The sequence below is a fragment of the Manihot esculenta genome, chromosome 14, assembly GCF_001659605.2.
Source record: "Manihot esculenta cultivar AM560-2 chromosome 14, M.esculenta_v8, whole genome shotgun sequence".
NCBI classification, from domain to species: Eukaryota; Viridiplantae; Streptophyta; class Magnoliopsida; order Malpighiales; family Euphorbiaceae; genus Manihot; species Manihot esculenta.
Genome location: NC_035174.2, coordinates 21288972 through 21297360, shown reverse-complemented (window position 1 = coordinate 21297360; position 8389 = coordinate 21288972).

Genomic DNA, 8389 nt, shown 5'->3' with positions numbered 1-8389 from the left:
TAAACCTCAATATCATTATACATAACATAACTATTTAACTTTACATCATTATACAATTTACCATGTCCACTATCTATCTATTACAAACATAAGACTTTACTCTTCTTGACTTCCCTGTCTAGCCTGTACTTGCAATCCTGGGGGATTAGGGAAAAGGGGTGAGCTACTAGAGCCCAGCGAGCAGAATAATAGAAAATAACATTTAAAATCTCATGCCATCATGTAATGCAACACATCACAACAAATCACATCTCGGATGGTATTGTCACCAATAGTCCTCTACATTCCAAAGTGCCGGGACGTAGAATGGGTACAACCGGTCTTTCTCTTAACATAACATATCATACATACCAATGTGTCAGGGACGTAGAATGGGTACAACCTGGACTTTCTCTTACATAGTGCCAGGGACGTAGAATGGGTACAACCTGGACTTCCATACCATATCATGCCGTAGCATCATCATACCATATGAGGACTAAAGGATCATTCAATAACCAATCCACATCAACATCATAAATGCAATGCAACATATTCGTGAATTCTAATGCAAACAACCTAATTCATCACATGGCATTCATGATGCATGAACATGCTCAACTGTGTAATTCATTTGCTTTAAAAACATAAAGGTTTATTCTACTCACCTCTAGCTAGCTCTGACAAAGACTGATGCAGCTAACTCACTACTGGGGTCCTCGGTTCCTCGGGTCCGAACCTACACAGGTGGACTCAAATGAGGGACCAAACAACTAGAACATAACTCTAACAACATCCCCCAAAAATTCCCTAAAACACCTCAAAACAATCATGCAAAACATGCAAAGGAAGGCTGAACAGGGCAGGTTCGGCGGCACCTTCGGCGGCCGAAAGTCCCAGACAGAGACGAAAGTCTCTTTTCGGGGGCAACTTCGGCAGCCGAAAGGCCTGCCTCCCCAGCCATGTTCGGCGGCCGAAAGTTCCTTCGGTTGCCGAACCTGGTTTCTGCCAAAGGGCAGAAACTTGGCTCCTTTAAGCACATTTGCCTCCAAAACTTCCAATCATGCATTTAGCTCAACCAAAACATGCAAATATACATACATTGGCTCCTAGGGGCTTCAAACTAACTTAAACCCCAACTACAACACACAACAACAACACAAATCCAACATACATTGCTCAAAACATAACATTAACTCAAAAACCTAACTATGAGCTAAACATGCATTCTACCCCATAGATCTTGCATAAAACTTACTTTAAACATGAAATGAGCTTAAGATCGGCTCTTACCTCTTGAAGATCGAGAGAGAGACGTCCTAAACTCGGAGGTGGGAGATTTTTGAGTTCTTGAACCTCAAAGCTCTAAAACTTGCTTTAAACTCGAAAATCTTCAAAACAAAGCAAAAACTTGTGAAAATCTTGAAAGATTTGAAGGAAAAACTCAAGGATTGGTGAGGAACGGCGGAGAGCTCACCTTGGCCGACAATGGGGAGAAAAACTCGCCCGTTTTCGGCTAAGGGACCCTTTTATAGTGGCTGGCCAGGCCACGTTTGGGGGCCGAACGTGCCTCCGCATGCATGCCATGTTCGGCAGCCGAACCTGGACTTTCCTCAACCTATGCCTTCGGGGGCCTAAGGCACACCCGAAATGCCTGCATGTTCGGCGGCCGAACTTGGGGTTCGGCGGCCGAACCTGGGTTTTCCTCCAAGGTTGTTTTTATTCAAAAACTCATTTCCTCTTTACTTAAAACCATCAAAAACAATTAAAACATTTTATGAAAACATGTTTCTACTCTACTAGAGGCTTCCGACATCTGAGATTTCACCGGACGGTAGGAATTCCGATACCGGAGTCTAGCCGGGTATTACAACTAAAGTTCTCTAGAATTAACTACAACTATACTTAATTAATTTATTAAATATTCTAGAACTTTCATTGAGAAAACTCTCAATTCTAACACTCCTCCTTGAGAAGTTTTTTAGAAACTGCCAATTTATTTCTCAAACATTCAAACGTACTTCTTGAAAGTGCCTTAGTCAGGATATCAGCTGTAACGACCCGGAAACCGGTACCCCTCAGTAACGGTCCGAACCATCACTGGCACTAGGATCCAGATCGGCTTAAGGCCGCCGGGACCCGTAGTAAGCCGACTATACTCTCTGTGTACCTGATAAATCCCAGACATAATACAAATAGACTCAACAATCCTGTAAAACTCTGTAGGCTTAACTGCTGCTACTCAGATATGTCAATCTGAAATGGCCCTCAGGGCCTATACCAGGGACTACTATCTGCTGTGGGTCATGGAAATGAAACCCTTTTAATCTGTAACACATTCCACTGGTATCTCATCGAAGCCATACATTAAGCCTAACTCACACATTTCTCATCAAGAAACGTAAAACAGGATTCATGTACAGGGGATTAAGCATACATCATGCAACAGTAAAAACACTAGGGAAAGCACAAGTCTAACCGTATATGACAGTACAGATCTATACAGTACATGACAGTTAATCTTTTAAGTACAAATTACATCATGTCCACTACACTATTACAGCATACATTCACGCACAACTTTCCTCTGTACTCTTGCTGACTTTGATTTCCCATAGCTATCTCAGGACCTGCAAAACTGGGGTTAAGGGAGTGGGATGAGCTACTACAGCCCAGTGAGGAGGAACAGTAAAACAGTTCATTCATTACATGTTCGCATGAAATGCATCACATCACAATCATATCAGCTCAAAGATGAACTTGTCACCAATAGCCCTCAACTACATGTTAGAATACCAATAGTGCCAAGGAGACAATGTCATCACCTGGTCTTCCACTTATCTCTCTGATCTCAAACATAACCAATAGTGCCAAGGAGACGATGTCATCACCTGGTCTTCCACTTATCTGTGCCAAGGAGACGATGTCATCACCTGGTCTTCTCTTAACTCTGATCTGACAGCCCAGCTGTTTCACTCATAGTACCAGGAGCGACCTGGACTATCCAGGGGCGACCTGGTATGGCTATCTCATGCCATAACTCTGTACCTGCTCTCTGTCAAGGGCTAAGATCATCCAACATTCATCCACAGGAACAACAACATATGCAATGCATCATATTCGTGAAGTCTAATGCACACAACCTACTATATAACATGGCAGTGTATGATGCATGGAGCATGCTAGAATCGTGTCATTTCTCAATTAAAATAGTTAGTTTAGTTCCACTCACCTGTAGCCACTGCTTGGCTAACTCTGGGCTACCTCTAACTCTGATGACCTCCTCGAACTCTCGGGTCCAATCCTACACAAATGGACTCGAATGAGGTGTCACACATCCTTTGAATAACTCTTAAACAATTCCCCATAATCCCCTCTAAACCTCTGAACCTCATCACATAACTCATGCAAACGAAGGCTGGCCAGAACACATTCGGCAGCAGGTTCGGCGGCCGAATGTCCTCTCCAGAGCCGAAACTCATGCATGTTCGGCGGCACCTTCGGCGGCCGAATGTGCATGACAGATCCGAAAGTCCATTCTTTCGGAGGCAACCTTAGGCAGCCGAAACTACCTCCACAAGGGGTTCGGCGGCCGAATCTTCACTTCGGCGGCCGAAGCTGGGTTCTCCAGAAGGCAGAACCTTGCTTCCTCTCATGCACAACTTCTCCAACACACTCTAACATGCATAACTCAGCGTCTCAACTCACATATACTCTGGTATATGCACAAAGGGGTCCAAAACTACCTAGCAACCCCAACAATCAACACACATAACACATAATCATGCATAAACCATTAAAACATCAAAACTAAACCTACCAACATAACTCTACCCTTCACCTCATAAAAAGCTCTCATAAATCATTAAAACATGTTTAAACACTTTCCTTACCTTTTGAAACTAGAAGCTGAACAACCTGAACTCAACGCTATGCACCAACACCTCTTCTTCTTCAACAAACCCTCAAAGCTCTCTTTTTACCCAAAACCTTCAAAAACACTTGAACAAAGCCAAACCTCTGCATGAGCTGATAAAAACTCTGCAGATGAGTCATGGGAGATGTGGCATAACCTCTGGAAAGATGTGGAAGCAACACATGTCCAAAACAGTGACTAAGGAGTGCCCATACATTGGCTGGCCAACTCAGCTTCGGCTGCCGATACTGCATGCAAAACCATGCAACTTTCGGGGGCCGAACATAACCTTCGGGGGCCGAACATTGGGCACTTTCGGCGGCCGAACTTAACCTTCGGGGGCCGAACATGACAAAAACTCCTTTGGCCAATTCTCCACGAAACTCAACTCGTTTTCTACGCTAAACCTTACAAAGTCTTAAAAACAGTTAGCAACTCTTTCTAATCCCTTACTAGAAGTCTCTGACATCCCCGAATTCCACCGGACGGTAGGAATTTCGATGTCTGACTTAGCCGGGTATTACATTCTTCCCCCCTTTAAAAACATTCATCCTCGAATGTTTACAATAACAATAACATAGATGCACATAAGCAAGTACAGAAAGCCTACCACCTTTTTCTACGAAGAGACACAGATAGCCCTGGAGTAAAATTCCCAGGTTGGCTATACGGTCTGACTCTGCTGACCCTTAACTGCTTAATCTGTGTCCACACTCTACCTGGATTACTGATCACTTCTGTCTGTACATAGTCCACTTGACTCTCTTTGCTACAGTTCTATGCACACTACTCTGGTTACACTCACCTTTGCTTCTCTGTCCTCACCCGATCAGAGGAGCAACAGCTCTCAGGAATGGCTAGATGACATGATTATAGCTTTCTCTATGGTAACACATCACGAGTCACACAGACATGCCCCAAAACCGAACTCAGATTACAGAACTTGGCCTCTCTGCCGTGTTCTCTTATCTACCCCACTTCGTAGATAAGGGGCATGCTTCTCTATTCTAGTCTACACTTTTGCTGCGCCACTTTAATCCTTGCCTGCCTTTCTTCTTCGTTTCTATCCTGACCTGTTCTCTTTTGATCCTTTGATCTACACTGGACTAGCGCTTTAGCTCTTTAGCTCTTTAGCTCGTCTCTCTAGGATAACCTGATAAGCGACTTTTCCCTGAGGGCAGCTAACATCTCTCATCTGCCCTTCCCAGTAAATCGCTGAGCAGTGTTACCCCTTACCTCTGGTTTATTCATCTATTACACTGACTTTTCTCTCTTATTCGCAACATCTAGTTCCCACCCACCTCTTAGATCTATCGTGGAGGCTAATCAGTTCCAACTAGCGGTCTCCACCGATCTGCGTGGGAACACCTATCCTTGGTAGTGACCTTGTGCAACTGTGCACAGGTGTGACAAAATCTCAAGGTTTCATCCTTCGGTTCTCACAATAATACTGGACCATTCCAGGGTATGTGGTACTAAGTCGGATAGAAGCCTTCGCTACCAAGAAGCCGTCGCTACCAAGTGCATACTGCTTACTAGCTCTCTCACTCCTGCCATTATGTTTCTTTCTAACTCTTATAACTTTTTCACTTCTTACATGCTACAGGTACCATTTCACAGGAAGAGATGAAGCTAAATCTAGGCTTCATCCTCACTTGACTTCCCGACTCTATTGGTAATCCTGCTAGCTTGTCTGGGATAACACATATAACTCTCTTTCTCTTTTTCTGTCTATGAGTACTGAGGCTGGTTCCCTGACCTGACTGTTATGCGTTCACACAAGAGCAAAACAACCCCCTGACTACCTTCCCAACAAAGTCACGAGCCTGTAGGGCTGATATCACACTTCTGGGAATACTATACTGTCCCCTCCTAAGGACTGCCTCTGATCCATCTTACCTTCTATACTGTCTTACCTTGTCCCTATAGACACAGGTAATACCATGAGTAGCTAGCCAATCCGCCCTAGAATGACATCACACAGTCAACTCTAGAACCATAAGGTCAGCTGGATCGCATCTACTCATAACGAACTATGAACTGCACTGACTGACTGACTCTGCCACAGATGGATCCCACTCGGGTCTACCAACCCAAAGAGAGCACTCTAAGCCCAGAAGTTATCAAACCCCCCTCTATCAACGGCTCTCAAAACAACAGGGAAAGAAACATCAGGGTCCACGATAACCTACACATCTGAACACCCTCAAGTGCACGTCTCTGACGTCACCGTGTTCGATGTATTAGCCTCCTACTGAGTCAGGAGAAAGATCCAAGCTAAAGCTCTTTCCTTGGGAACCGACCAAAGAAAAGGAGAACTCTCTCCTCCTGCCTCAACCACTGTCCTGAAACATGGCTAGAGCTACAGGCTGAGTTACACTACTAGCAGTCATCTGCTGGGACTGTGCCAATCAGGGCCGCAGTAGGATACTCACATAACATGAGTCCTTCCTGCTCGCATCTATACATGCCGTAGTCCCATATCAACAGACTACTTTTGTGTACACTCCACGCCTCACGTATCCAGACCTATCTGAACTAAAGCTCACTCGCCATCTAATCCCAGACTAACTGAAATCTCTATCTGACCTTTCTTACTTTACGTTATTCTACTCTGTTCTTTCTCTGCTTTATTCTACCTCATTTACTCTTCTCTTTGCTTACTTTTCTCTTCCTTACTTTTCTTCTTTTTCTTACTCTTCTAGGTCTTACTCTTTCTTTCTTATTCATACACGTAAGGTCTCTACTCAGAGATGAGAGATCACTCTTTCTAGCTGGATGGATAAAATCCACGGCTATAGCTATCAAGCTCTTTCCTGGCTCACTAAACTGTAACGATGCACTCGTTCTCTCTGACCATCTAACTTTCTTACCCTTTACTATTATCATATCAATTGATAGTCTACTAGTGTCCAGAAAACCATACACACAGCAGAACACTCAAAAGTGAGCTTACCTGGCACCACTGTGTTCGGTGTGTCTGTCTCTGGCTGAACCTGGGTGAAAATCCGAGCCGGAACTAACGGACTTCCACTTAAGGAACCTCCTGAAGAAGGGACTACTCCCCTCTTTCTCTCTCTCTGGTTGGAGCTTTTGGTGGAATTATATTATCTGAGGATGTCTGTGGGAACTGTGCGGATACGGTCATAATGGGACACTCTCGTGCCATGTGCCCCTCCTGTCCGCACCTGAAACATGCTGTTGTCCCAGCCCGACAGACTCCTTTGTGCCTCCTACCACACGTCGCACATCTAGCACTATCCCAACCAGAACTCGACCCCTCACGAAAACCCATGCCAAACTTTACCCTATTCCAGAACTCTCTTTTCTTTGACCCTTTCAGGCCTCTCACTTTCTTTTTATTCTTTGCAGCAGCCTCACCCAAAGGAAAACGATCAATGTTCTCTGGGTCAGGTTCTACACTCATATTTTCTGTCTGCTCTGGCTGCTCACACTCACTCTCTTTACGCTCCCTTACGCTATCTGGACAAGCCCATCCTGCAAACTCTGAAGCAAACTGCTCCCAGGATAAGCTTTCTACCCTCGGGTCCACATACTGGGTGAACCATTCCCTTGCCTGTGCACAATTCAATGTGCTCCCTGCCATCTGAATGGCTCTACTCTCACTGGCTCCCAACTCATCAGTTATCATCTTGACCATTCTAAGATACTCCAAAGGGTCATCACCAGTCTCAAATTTGGGACCATCCAACCTCAAATAGTCTGTCATCTGCACCATACTTTCCCCAGGTGAACTAGGCTTGGGTATTTGGATAACTGGGGCTACTGATGTTGGAGGAGGTGCAACATGCTCTGGGTTAGGGTTTACTGACCCTGGGTAACAAAAGAAGGGTGGAAACATGGTATACTGTGGATATGACGGGTAAAAGGAAGGATAGGGCATAAAGGTGGGATATGGGTTATGCCTAGGAAACTCTGATGTACCTCTCATCGGGTACTCTGCCCCCCACTGGTAGGGTGGATACTGAGGTGGAACAAACCTCGAGGCCTGAGTGCCTCCTTGGGACTCACCCATATCTCCTCCCAACCTACTCCTGCCAATGCTACCATCTCTACTCTGCTCATCCTCCTCTATTTCTCTCATAAACCCTGACATACTACTCTGGACAACTCCCCTTCTACTCTCATCAACAGACCTTCTAGGGTCCCTTGATATACCTTCTCTGCTTATACTATCTGATGTTGCCCTTTGCAGAATGGGGAGATGAGCATCCATGTCCTCATCCTCCGGCGGAGCTCCTGTCAATCTAACAGATCGACGAGTTCCTCTCATCCTGCCTCTGAAAAGCACAACATCACACACAATATCATCAAATGATCCATGTGAAAATACATGAATCCACAACACATATAAAGAACATATCATTAAACATGCAACTCATCATGGCATTTCACATCAGCATGCAAGACAGGACTCCACATCCTATCCTAGTGGACATGATTTTAACTTATTGTGCTTTCCTTCCTATACAA